We start from the raw sequence: 12,895 nt of genomic DNA, 5'->3' as shown, positions 1-12,895 counted from the left end.
GGGGGAGGGGGCAGAGAAACAGAAACTGGGTTGTTGTAAGGGTTTCTTTGACTCTACTCCTGGAGGAATTTGTGTGTGTGTGTCTGGACTGTTACAGACATACTTGCTGACAGATATTTTGAAATAGATTACTAAAATAATTGAAACTGGCATGATTACATAGCGTTATTCTGACAAATAAAATATCCAGAGTTTTAAAATATAGTGCGCAGAACTTTTTGGTGCAGAATGCTCCCAGGAGTATAAGAGTGTCGCAGCTAAATATAAGATTGAACAGATAGTTTAATATAAGTAGTTAGAACATATTCTAAGGGACCATTAAAGGTGAAGTGGCCTGTTAATTCATAACTTTGCTAGCTAAAACATCTGTGTGTACACTAGCACTTTTATCGGTAAAACTTATGTCATTTAGAGGTGTGAAAAAACCCACACCCCTGACCAACAAAAATTACATAGACAGAAGCACAGACACAGACAGCACTATGTCGGTGGGAAATGCTCTGCTGCTGACATAGCTACCGCCGCTCATTGGGGGTGGTTTAATTATGTCAACAGGAGAGCTCTCTCACATCGGCACAGAGGGGCTACATGAGAGATCTTATAGCGGCACGGCTGCATTGGTACAGTTGTGCCACTGTAAGGTCTATAGTGTAGACCTAGCCTAAAAATCATGGTCTTAATAAAGTACTGAATTTATGGCTTATCGACTACAGGGATGTTAACAGACCACTTCACCTTGAATGGTCCCTTAGAATATGTGCTACCTTATATTTAGCTGCAACACTAAGAGCTCTTCCTCAGGTCTAAGAAAGGTACTCAATGTAGCCTGAAAGCTTGTCTCTCTCACCAACAGAAGTTGGTCCAATAAAAGATATTACCTCACCCACCCTGTCTCTCACACATCTAAAAGGAAGTTATCATTCTACATACACTTCACAGACATTAAGGAGAGCTACGCAAGTGCATTTGAAGCGGGGTGGAGGGGTGGGGTGGTGGTGAGTGGCGGAGCTAAGATGAGCTAAGCAAGGAGATTTTGGACTATAAAGAGTCACTTGTCAGGTGAACTTGAGAGCCATAAACAGAGAGACAGCTAACAGGGAGTTTCAGAGGGCATTTGGAAAGGGAGTGTGAGAAGCTTTCCTTCCAGGGTCAGCTCTACGTGTGATTTCAAGATAGCCAGCAATGAACAGTGGTTGTGAATGCAATGGATGTGCCATGTTTTCTTTTCTACCTGAACCCAGAAGGGACTTCCTGTGAATCAAGTGCAAGCTGGTGGCTGTGTTGGAGGAGAAGATTCTTGGAGTGGAGGAGCAAGTAGAAATGCTACTGAGAATCAGAGAAGCTGAGGACATCCCAGATAGTTAGGCTCAGGAAGTATCAGCCTCCCTCATTCAAGAAAGAAAGGAGCTTGCCACCAAGGAGCTGGAGAGAGAGGAAGTCAGAAAGGAGGTCTTGGAGCTCGTAACCACTGGAGACAAGAGGTCAAAGTGACATTCTACATGGCTGGAGACAGATGAAGATGGGTACGCCATGGCCACAAGAGAGAAGAGGACTGGAAGGAATTCCACAGCTAGAAGTTTCCAATTGATACTACATCCAAAACATGGAAACTGTGGACGACACCTCTCGTGATCCAGTTGGTCCAAGGGAATGGAGAGATATATGGGACACACCTGTGGACAGCAGCTCAGCCCAACCTATAAGAAAAATCACACAGAGTCCTCCAACTGTCCAAGGAAGACGGATTATTGTTGGGGATTCAATACTCAGAAGAATCCAAACGTTGTGCAAGGAACAGGCAGACAACAGGACTGTCACTCTAAGATTGGATAGGCTTTTGAAGTCAACAGGAAAGGATCCATTGGTGTTGCTTCATATCTGCAGTAATGACACTGTGCTGTGGGGTATCTTGCAGGTAAGGAAGGACATCAAGGAACTCAGAGCTTGCTGAAGAATGACCAAGAGATCTTCTGAGATCCTTCCTGTCCTACGAACAAAAGAGGACAAGCAGCAGAAGATGCTGGAAGTGAACCACTGGCTAGGTACGTGGAGGAAGGTTTTGGTTTTGTGGAATGTTGGTCTACCTTCTATGTGGTGAAAGGCTGAATAGTTTGGAAGGAAGACAGGCTGGCTGAAGTAGTCAGGAGGACATTAAACTAATAACAAAAGGAGCAGAGGAGTGGCGTGGGTAAAAAGGGAAGATATGAGCACTCAGCACACAATTGAAATGTTGAGAACAAAATTAAGGAACCAAAGGACATGAAGAGTAGAAATTAGGACAGTTGCGTGATTAAAAAAATTAATCGCGATAGATCACGCTGTTAAACAACAACTGAATACCATTTATTTTCAATATTTTTGGATGTTTACTACATTTTCAAATATATTAATTTCAATTACAACACAGAATACAAAGTGCACAGTGCTCACTTTATATTTATTTTTATTACAAATATTTGCACTGTAAACAAAAAAAATTTTTCAATTCATCTCATACAAGTACTGTAGTGCAATCTCTATTACAAAAGTTGAACTTACAAATGTAGAATTATGTAAAAAAAAAAAAAAAAAAAAGAAAAGCTGCATGCATGTAAATACCTTGCAATGCCAGCTACAAAAGTGCCATGCGAATGCCTGTTCTCACTTTCAGGTGACATTGTAAATAAGAGGCAGGCAGCAGTATCTCCCATCAATGTAAACAAACTTGTTTGTCTTAGCGATTAGCAGAATAAGTAGGACAGCGTGGACTTGTAGGCTCTAAAGGTTTACACTGTTTTGTTTTTGAGTGCAGTTATGAAACAAAAAAAAATAAATAAAAATCTGCATTTAGTAAGTTACACTTTTATGATAAAGAGATTGTACTTCAGTACTTGTATGAGGCAAACTGAAAAATACTATTTCTTTTATCATTTTTACAGTGCATATATAATAAAAAATAATATACAGTGAGCACTGTGCACTTTGTATTCTGTGTTGTAATTGAAATCAATATTGAAAATGTAGAAAAACACCCAAAATATTTAATAAATTTCAATTGGTATTCTATTGTTGTAAGTGCGATTAATCACGATTAATTTTTTTAATCATGATTCATTTTTTTTAGTTAATTGTTGAGTTAACTGAGATTAATTGACAGCCCTAGTAGAAATTACTGAATTGCCTATACACCAATACTAGGAGCGTGGGTAACAAACAAGAGGAATAGGAATTACTCATTCATGAACATAAATTTTATTTGGTTGGTATTCGTGAAACATGGTGGGATGATTCCCATGATTGGAATGTTAAAAATCAAAGGTTACAACCTATTTAGGAAGATCAAGTGGGCAAAAGCCCTGGCTGGGATGATTTAGTTGGGGATTGGTCCTGCTTTGATCAGGGGGTTGGACTAGATGACCTCCTGAGGTCCCTTCCAACCCTGATAGTCTATGATTCTATGAAAAGTGGAGGGGGAGTGGCACTATGTCCAAAATGGCACTACCTCTTTCCTAACACTGATAACCAGGAGAAAATTATCTTGAATATTTCCGAATCCATGTCCTAACAGATAGAGCACAAGATGGGGTATCAATCTGTGTCTGCTACAGACCACCAAATCACGCTAGTGAACAGGATGAGTGGCTCCTATAACATGTAGGAAAAAAATAGCTGTGTGATCCTGAGACACTTCAATATGAGTAATGTATGCTAGAGGTCTCATGATGCCAATATTAAAACTATTTCTAAATATTACAGGTAACAATTTCCTAACTCAGGAAGCATTACATCCAACATGAGAGCAGTCTATACGAGACCTCATCTTGACAGATAAAGAGGAACTGATCACAGAATTAAAAATTAACAATAACTTCAGTACAAGTTATGACTTGATCACATTTATATTCTGTTTGCACACTAAAGTCCAGACCAATAATATACTGTGACAGGGTCAGGCCAGATGGCTACAGGAGAGTGATAGAAGGCAGATATATTAGCCCCAGGTTAAGTAGGTCCCTTTTCCCTGGATAAGGTAACAGGGAAGGTTCCAGAACAATCAGGAACTTTCTGGAAACAATTAAGGCAGACAGGCTGATTAGAACACCTGCAGCCAATCAAGAAGCTGTAATAATCAATTAAGACAGGCAGGCAAATCAGGGCTCCTGGGTTTAAAAAGCTCCTCACTTCAGTTTGTGGTGGGCGTGCTGTTAAGGAAAAGTCAGCACATGTGACTCCATTTTGGTTTGGGGCCCACCATTGTTTAAATGCCAGCACATCATGCACCAGGAGGAGTGAGCCTTAGATACTGAATCCCTGTGAAAATCCTCCTCCTTGCCTCCAGCCTGCCTTGATTCCCAGTATCTATTTTTTATCAGTCTCTAACTCCCTGTCTCTTGGCCTTTGATGTGAGGCCTCCAATCCTGATAATACAAGTTACTGATGCATGGCTTTAGGACCATGCTGTATAATTAACATATTGGTTTAGCACAAGGAATGCACCAAGCAGGGATAGGTGGTAGATAAGAAAAGGGTTTGTTTATTGGCTAAGGTTTCCGATGCACGAGGGCAACATGCTTTGCTAAAAAGTATATAACCTTTGTATAATCTGTATTCAGGGTCCCCTCCTGGCTAGCAGGGGGGCACCACACTTGAGCGTAATAAACTTAGTGTCTCTTGGGAACTCTGCAGTTTTGGACTTTGTTTATGTGCCTCAGCTTAGATTCGAACTGTGTGTGACCTATCAGGTATAATTTGCAGCATTTGTGTGCGTGTCCTGCCAGGTGTAATTTGTAACAGTTTTGGCGACCACAAAGGGACTCTAGGCTCGCCCCAACAAGCGAGACTACACTCCTCCTCTCGGACAGCTCCAGCTGGCACAGGTTGAGTTCACCTTTGAGAACTCCGAGGAGGGGGGGTGTGAGCCGTCGCTTAGGCGATAAGGTGGCACATTTGGTGTCCTTTTGGTAGCCCATTATGGGTTCTGGGCAGAGTGTAAGTAAAGGGACCCCTTTGGCTGAAATTCTTGAGAATTGGGGGAATATTTCTGGTACCCATGGGTTAGGTAAAAAAAAAAAAAAAAGCTGTAATCTTGTGCAAGGTTGAGTGGCCAGCACTAACAACTCAGACACCTTTTGACTGGCCACCGGATGGTTTCTTTGCTAGGGAAAATTAACAGCGCTTAGGAAAAGGCTGGAAAACAAAGCTCCAGCCCAGATGGATTATTGGTATGTATGGGACAACTGGGCCTATGCGCATGCGAAAGGACATCCTCTTTCCTCCTCCTTTTCTTATTCATCTCAGGGGTCTCCAGCCCCGCTCTGTGCTATGCCTGCTTCTGCCCCTCCTCCGGCTTACCCTCGGCTTTCTGACTTATGCCCGTCACCTCCTTGCTTGCCAATTAGCCATGCTTTCTGTCCAGGTGACAAGCCTCATGGGGGGAGGACTCGGGTAGCCCTTGTAAGTGAAAATATTTAAGGAAAGAGACCAGGAGGGCTGGGGGCTAGTTAAGAAGCCCACCCTCCTTGTTAATTTGGTAGTGAAACAAAGCTGGTGCTCATGGAAGGGACAGTTCAGAGAAAAAAACAGGATTGGGCCCAAGCGGGTAGGCAACAGATAGAGAGATTGGAAAACAGGTTGGAAACTTGGAGGTCATAGTGAAAAAAGAGGAGTAAATAATTACAGGAATGGAAAACATAAATCCCGGAATAATACTTGGAATGGTAAAATCTAAGTTAATTGGGTGTCGTTTTGGGAAATAAGCAAGTGATTTAAGAAAAGAAAGTAAGAAGTTAGCTCTGTAGTTGCTGGAAAGAATTAAGCAGTTGAACTTTGTGAAATACTGGAAAGAAAAAGAATTCTTGGTTTCTTTGCAGCCATTTTGGAAAAAATGGGCCCTTTTCCAAAGAAATGCAATTATACAGTGCTACTTAATTAATATCTTATTAGGCTCCAAGGGGCTACAATAGGTGGTGTCTTCCTTTTCAGGTCGCTGTGTGTTTGACAGCAGGAGTTAAAAGTAAAAGGCAATCAAAAGTCTGGTAAAGTTTATTGTGCCCTTTTTAAAGTAAGAATCTTTAACCTGTGGATCCAAAAGCAAGCTGGAAAGCATTTGTTTTAATGTAAATTACCTAACTGATAAGGTAGAGGCCACTGAAACCTGGGCTGCCTATAAAACAAATAACAAGAAAATATGGGTAATTCCTCTGTTTTGCCTGCAATTAACAAGGGTATTTGTATAAAAAGGAAATATTTTAAGCAATGACTGACTGCCCAAAAGGGGTAGATCTGTGTTTTTTTTGTCTTTCAGAAAATCAGAGAAAACTGATGCCAGCTGAAAAGCAATTCAACGTCTCATGAATTTCCTGGCACAATAGGAATTCTGTTCTGTGTTCTATGTCCTGTCTTGTGGTGTTTGTCTTGTGGCCAGAATTGTTGTGTTTAATTTTTCATAGGACAGTTTAGTTTAAAACTAAATAGAAGGGTTAAATCAAAATGCAGATACTTGTTTTATTCAACTTGGAATAGAAAGTGTTTGGATAATATCAAAAAAATGTGATATATTAAAGTTTAATACATTTGCTTAATACAGGGCTACAGGCCCCTCACCTAGGGCTGAAGCGGTTAGGCTTTGACTTTGGCCTCTCCGCCTGGGGTGGTGGGGTTCGGGCTTTGGTCCCCTCTCCTGGGGTTGTGTAGTAATTTGTCATCAAAAGAGGGTCACGGTGCAATGAAGTTTGAGAGCTGCTGATCTAGTCTGACCTTCTGTACAACACAGACCACAGAAGTTCCCCAAAATAATTCCTAGAGCATATCTTTTAGAAAATAATGTTTAATCCTGATTTTAAAATGGTCAGTGATGGAGAATTCACCACAACACTTGGTAAATTGTTCCAGCGGTTAATTACTCTCACCATTAAAAATGAACACCTTAGCTCCAGTCTGAATTTGTCTAGCTTCAACTTCCAGCCATGTTAGGCCTTTCTCTGCTAGACCGATGAGCCCATTTTAAAATATTTGTTCCCTGTGTAGGTACTTATAGACTGGGATCAAGTCACCCCTTAAATCTTCTCTTTGCTAAACTAAATGAGCGCTTTGAGCCTATCACTACAAGGTCTGTTTTCTAATCCTTTAGTTATTCTTTGTTGCTTTTCTCTGCAGTTTATCAACATCCTTCCTGAATTATGGACACCAGAACTGTAAACAGTATTCCAGCAGCAGTTGCACCAGTACCAAATACAGAGGTAAAATAACCTCTCTACTCCTACTCAAGAATCCCCTGAAACAAAATCTTACAATTAATGGGATATGGTGAGAATTTCTCAGCTTTGTTCCTTGTTCTTAGCCAGATTTCACGAGAAACGTATGCATACTTTTCCCCCCCCGAGATCTCTTGATCTTCTGTTGTCTGTGCCGAGGTCCTGTATCCTAGCAAAACAGAAAGAGGAACAATTCAGGATAATACCATAAGGATTTTTCTTCTTGTTTTAGTTTTTCAGTTCACATAATAAACTGCACCTTACTAATCTCTCTCTGTCATAACACTTATGAAAGAGAAGCACTGGCCTATTCAGTGAAAAAAATTGTCCCCCCCTCAAACCTGGGTGAACTTGTAGAGGAATTAGAATAGGGACCAACCCATGCAGTGGGAGATCTAATCCCTTTTCTTACACAGGGGCACAATGAAGTTTTCATTATCCCAAGCCATTCATTCCCAACAGATGGGTGACTAAACTCAGCCTGGACTTTCTCAGTTGATGGCAATTGCATGAGATCCCCAGCAACTTGTTCCAACTTTTAAAGTATTACTTTTTCCTAATATTTTTCCTATCGCAGTTTAAGCCTGTTCTTACTTGCTCTATAGTAAGAATCACTAGCCTCTAACCTGGCTTAAACACTTTTTCTCCTATAACCCTCCATCATTGTTTCTGGGTTGTATACGCTCATGTCTCCTAACCTTTTCTCCTGTGTCTTATTCACCAAATCTTTTGTTTCTCATTCCAGTTTCTCTCTCTCCATTATGAAATGAGGGTCTTCAAACGAATCCTCGCCAGGTTGGGACAGCACTTAAGACATCAAGGTGATAGGTGCCATATGAATTCCCAAGAAGGAATAAGGATCTCAGCTGCCCACCATTAGTCCCACCCAAAGTCTCATTTTCCACCGCCCTCCTCAGTAACATCTCAGGCCTAACTTAAGTTTCAATATCAAGCAGTCAGAACCACCCTTTTTCAATAGCCCTCTATGCTTCAGGCTTGGGAACCCAGAGTGTATAGCTTTCCTGTTCTAAATGGGCTGAACATCTACATCTTCACAGCATTACAACACTGAAGATATGGATGGCACAGTGTTGAGAAAAGCTACACAGTGGTTCCCCAAATCCAGTGCCTAGTAAAGATATGATTGACTCAGGTGACAGAACAGCTGTGGTCCAGGGTGAGAGGTCAAGTTCTGTCATGGATTAGAAACTGGCTAAGAGACAGAAAACAAAGACGGGCTAAATTGTCAATTTTCTTCATGGCAAAAGGTTAACAGCAGGTGCCACAAAGTTCCCCTTCAAAGATGGGGCTTGCTTAATGTAATAATTATCTGGAGGAGGGGGTTAGTAGGGAGGTGACAAAATTTGCAGATGACAAATTATGTAGACTGGTCACAGATAGAGGCAATGGGGAGAAACTTCAGAGGGATCCTAAGAAAACGGGAAAATGAGCAGCCCGATGGCAAATGAATGTCAACGGATGTTGACAAATGCAAAGAAATGCACAATGGAAGGAATAATTCACTATTCACATATAGTGCTGACTTCTAAATGTACTGTACAAACTAGGAAAGATCTGTGGGTCACTATGGGCAGAACCAGTCAAAAAGACAAAAAACAAAACAAAAAAAAAATGTTCGAATGCTAAAGGAATAGGATGGTGAAAAAATCATGGCTGTCAATTAATCGCAGTTAACTCCCGTGATTAACTGAAAAAAAAATGCGATTAAAATTTTTTTTCGCAATTAAAGAGTTAAACAATAGAATACCAATTGAAATTTATTAAATATTTTTGGATGTTTTTCTACATTTTCAAATATATTGATTTCTATTACAACACAGAATACAAGGTGTACAGTGCTCACTTTATATTTTTGTTTGCAAATATTTGCACAGTAAAAAAACCAAAAAAAATAGTATTTTTCAATTCACCTCATACAAGTACTGTAGTGCAATCTATCCTGAAAGTGTAACTTACAAACATAGATTTTTTATTGTTACATAACTGCACTCAAAAACAAAACAATGTAAAATTTTAGCACCTACAAGTTCATTTCATACTACTTCTGGTTCAGCCAATCGCTAAGACAAACAAATTTGTTTACATTTACGGGATATACTGCTGCCTGCTTCTTATTTACAATGTCACCTGAAAGTGAGAACAGGTGTTCACATGGCACTTTTGTAGGCAGCGTTGCAAGGTATTTACATGCCAGATATGTTAAATATTCATATGCCCCTTCATGCTTCAGCCACCATTCCAGAGGACATACTTCCATGCTGATGATGTTCGTTAAAAAATAGTGCGTTAATTAAATTTGTGACTGAACTCCTTGGGGGAGAATTGTATGTCCACTGCTCTGTTTTACCCACATTCCGCATATATTTCATGTTACAGAAGTCTCGGAGGATGACCTAGCACATGTCGTTTGATTTACGAACACTGTCACTGCAAATTTGACAAATGCAAAGAAGGTACCTGTGATGTTCCCCTCTGGTGTTATCCGGACCGGTGATCTGCTAGGTCACTCCAATCCTTGACTCTGGGAACCAGCCTTAACCTGCTCTGCTGTGAGAATCCCCCACTCCTGGGCTGTTCATGCACAGCCTCTGGCATGTAAGCTGCTCCCAGCTATTTGCAACTGAATGACACTAGCGAATATCTCCGGTCCCAGAGACAACCGTCTTGCAGTGTCCAGTTATGCCCCCTGGACGCTGCAAGCTTATATGACTTGGTCAATTTAACAAAGAAATTGATATGTACCAGGCTTGTTATCCCAAGGCTGAGCCTCTGACACACTTCAGACCAAACGCACTGATTCAGGTAGAACAAACAAATTTATTAACTATAAAGATAGATTTTAAGTGATTATAAATCAAAACACAAGTCAGATTTGGTCAAATGAAATAAAAGCAAAACACATTCTAAGCTGATCTTAACACTTTCAATGCCCTTACAAACTTAGATGCTTCTCACCACAGGCTAGATGGTTGCTGCTCAACCAGGCTCTCCCCTTCGATCAGCACTTCAGTCGCTTGATGTGATGTCTGCAGATGTAGGTGGAAGAGGGAGAGAGCATGGCAAATGTCTCTCCCTTTTACCATATCCTTTCTTCCCTCTTAGCTTTGCCCCCCACCCCCTTCAGAGTCAGATGAGCATTACCACATCGCAGTTCCAAACTAACCAAAGGAAGGGGGGGTAACTCCCTCGAGAGACTAACAGATTCTTTTTTTGCTCCCTAGGCCATCACCCTTTGTTCCTGTGTGGTTGGGCTGGGTTTGTCTCATCAACGCCCTGATGAGGTGTGAACTGCCTTTCTGCTCTTGCAGAGTTTTTGCCTGGGCTTATTTTAAGCCATGGGGATACATTTTCAACCTCATGACTACCTACATAAAATTATAACCTATAACAACAATGCTCAGTACATCATGCGCCTTCCGAAGACACCCGACATGACAAACTTTGCACTGGATATCACATAATCATTTTACAAGGGGCTGCTGGGTGTCCCCCGGAGGTACAGAGCATCATAGTACCAATGACAGGTTTCAGAGTAACAGCCATGTTAGTCTGTATTCGCAAAAAGAAAAGGAGTACTTGTGGTACCTTAGAGACTAACCAATTTATTTGAGCATAAGCTTTCGTGAGCGACAGCTCACTTCATCGGATGCATACTGTGGAAACTGCAGAAGACATTATATACACAGAGACCATGAAACAATACCTCCTCCCACCCCACTCTCCTGCTGGTAATAGCTTATCTAAAGTGATCACTCTCCTTACAATGTGTATGATAATCAAGTTGAGCCATTTCCAGCACAAATCCAGGTTTTCTCACCCTCCGCTTCCTCCCCCCCCACCCCAAACAAACTCACTCTCCTGCTGGTAATAGCCCATCCAGTACCAATGTGAGATTTCTAAAAATAGCTACAGCACTTGACCCAAGGTTTAAGAATCTGAAGTGCAGTACAAAATCTGAGAGGGACAAAGCATGGAGCATGCTTTCAGAAGTCTTAAAAGAGTGATACTCAGATGTGGAAACTACAGAACCTGAACCACCAAAAAAGAAAAACAACCTTCTGCTGGTGGCATCTGACTCAAATGATGAAAATGAACATGCATCGGTCCGCTCTGCTTTGGACTGTTATTGAGAAGAACCAGTCATCAGCATGATGCATCTCCTCTGGAATGGTGGTTGAAGCATGAAGGGACATATGAATCTTTAGAGCATCTGGCACGTAAATATCTTGCAATGCCGGTTACAACAGTGCCATGTGAACGCCTGTTCTCACTTTCAGGTGACATTGTAAACAAGAAGCGTGCAGCGTTATCTCTTGCAAATGTAACCAAACTTGTTTGTCTGAGCAATTGGCTGAAGTAGGACTGAGTGGACTTGTAGGCGCTGAAGTTTTACATTGTTATTTTTGAATGCAGGTTTTTTTTGTATATAATTCAACATTTGTAAGTTCAACTTTCATGATAAAGAGATTACACTACAGTACTTGTATTAGGTGAATTGAAATACACTATTTTTGTTTTTTACAGTGAAAATATTTGTAATCAAAAATATACAGTGAACACTGTACATTTTGTATTCTGTGTTGTAATTGAAATTAATATATTTGAAAATGTAAAAAAAATCCTTCTATTTATTGTTTAGCAGTGCGATTAATCATGATTAATTGTTTTAATTGCTTGACAGCCCTAGTTATATTGGCACTATTAGAGAGACATGGTGAGTGAGGTAACATCTTTCACTGGACCAACTTCTGTTGGTAAGAGAGACAAGCTTTGGAGCCCACTTTATCTCTCTAATATTCTGGCATCAACATAGCTACAACTACTCTGCATTCAATAATGGCATTATATAAGTCAGAACCTCACCCTCACTGGGCATATGATGTTCATTTCCGGTGGCCACCCTATCTGCTTCTGTAGGACAAGAGATTGAAAAGTTTGGACTGTTCAGTTTAGTGAGGTGATAGAAGAGAAGAGATATGATAGCAGGATAAAAAATGACAGGTCCAGAGAAGTTGGATTCAATGTTCCTACTTACCCTCTCAATAAAAGAGCAGGGAGACGGCCAACAAAATTGAAAGACATTACGTTTAAAACTGATAAAAGAAAAGATCTTTTTACACAATGCATAACCAACCTGTGGATCTCAATGCCACTACACATTATTGAGGCCAAGAGCTTAGCATGATTCCCAAAAGGACTGGACAGTTATATGGACAATAAGACAACTTTGTTTAGCTATTGCAAGCTATACAGTATTTGCATTACTGTACACTTTACACATTTTTTTTTCAACCTATCCTGCTGTTTCTTCAGTCTGGATATTAAAAACAAAACTTCTAATTTTAAATCAGTCTGCTCTTCAAATGTTTTAGTGGTACACGCTAAACTATATGTAAAAAGCCTCTTACAGGCTGCAGTACCACAAAAATGTGAAAGAGAAAAATACTGCTGAAGGTGAGTTTCTATTAACAGAGATAGCAGTTTCACTGGGGGTATGTCTTCACTGTTATACACTCAAGTTACATTTCTCAAGTTAGCCAAGCTCAAGTGACCACACCGTGAAACAACATTTGAGCTGCTGTGTCCACTCAGCTGTAACACTAAGACATCTGGGGATGCATCCCACGGTTCTCTGCACTGCA

At 40.6% G+C, this 12,895-nt stretch overlaps 1 protein-coding gene across 1 annotated transcript in view; it reads right to left on the bottom strand.

Moving 5' to 3' along the window:
- ZNF512 (zinc finger protein 512) overlaps positions 1–12,895 on the bottom strand; it is a 64,459-nt gene that overhangs the window by 45,282 nt on the left and 6,282 nt on the right.

Source organism: Lepidochelys olivacea (assembly GCF_965140295.1).
Source record: "Lepidochelys olivacea isolate rLepOli2 genome assembly, chromosome: 3".
In the NCBI taxonomy this organism is placed as follows: Eukaryota; Metazoa; Chordata; order Testudines; family Cheloniidae; genus Lepidochelys; species Lepidochelys olivacea.
This window is presented reverse-complemented; position numbering and strand designations above follow the sequence as displayed.